Here is a 648-nt window from a genome sequence, read left to right as displayed (position 1 = left end):
TCTCCAGCATGCTGGACTCTGCTGCAGATAGTTAAGAGTATGTATGCTGTATGGACAGGAGATCCTTGAAACTTTCAATGGGAATAAACCGCATATAAAACAGGTTGAGAAAAGAAACCACTATGCAGAGATTTGAAGCACATGCATAAGGGAGGAATCACAAAGATATTGTTTTTTTTATGTCAGTGCCATAATGTTCAGACCACAGCATGAAGAATCAAGTTAGAAAATATTACTGAATGAATCCACTTTTGCACAGTGAATGATTTCACGCCAAGCCAATGTGCTCATACCGAAAAGCTTATATTGATTAGAGAGGGTCCAAATGGGCCCAGTAACCTTCAGTACGTATAACTAGGCAGCACATTGCCAATTCATTATTCTGGAGTTTAATTTCCAATGCATTTATTCCAAACAAGCATCTGTTTAGCAACTCAGAGTAAATTAAACATGATGGGGGGTGAGTTTCAGGACAGGAGTTGTGTGCAAGGAAGTTACATACAGTGTTCTAACACAATGAGCTCTAAATGCATTTTAATGCCAGCATGCCACACAGTTATCACAGTTAGTTTATGGTGGCTATTAAACCTTTGGATCTTTGGTGTGACGACACACATGCATTGCCCTGTAAACAGCATAGAGCACAGA

Source organism: Centroberyx affinis, unplaced genomic scaffold (assembly GCF_046629955.1).
Source record: "Centroberyx affinis isolate AG114_WGS23_722 - 3 ecotype Tasmania unplaced genomic scaffold, CSIRO-AGI_Caff_v1 ptg000893l_1, whole genome shotgun sequence".
In the NCBI taxonomy this organism is placed as follows: domain Eukaryota; kingdom Metazoa; phylum Chordata; class Actinopteri; order Beryciformes; family Berycidae; genus Centroberyx; species Centroberyx affinis.
The sequence above is the reverse complement of the archived record's forward strand: the minus strand, read 5'-3'. Positions refer to the sequence as shown.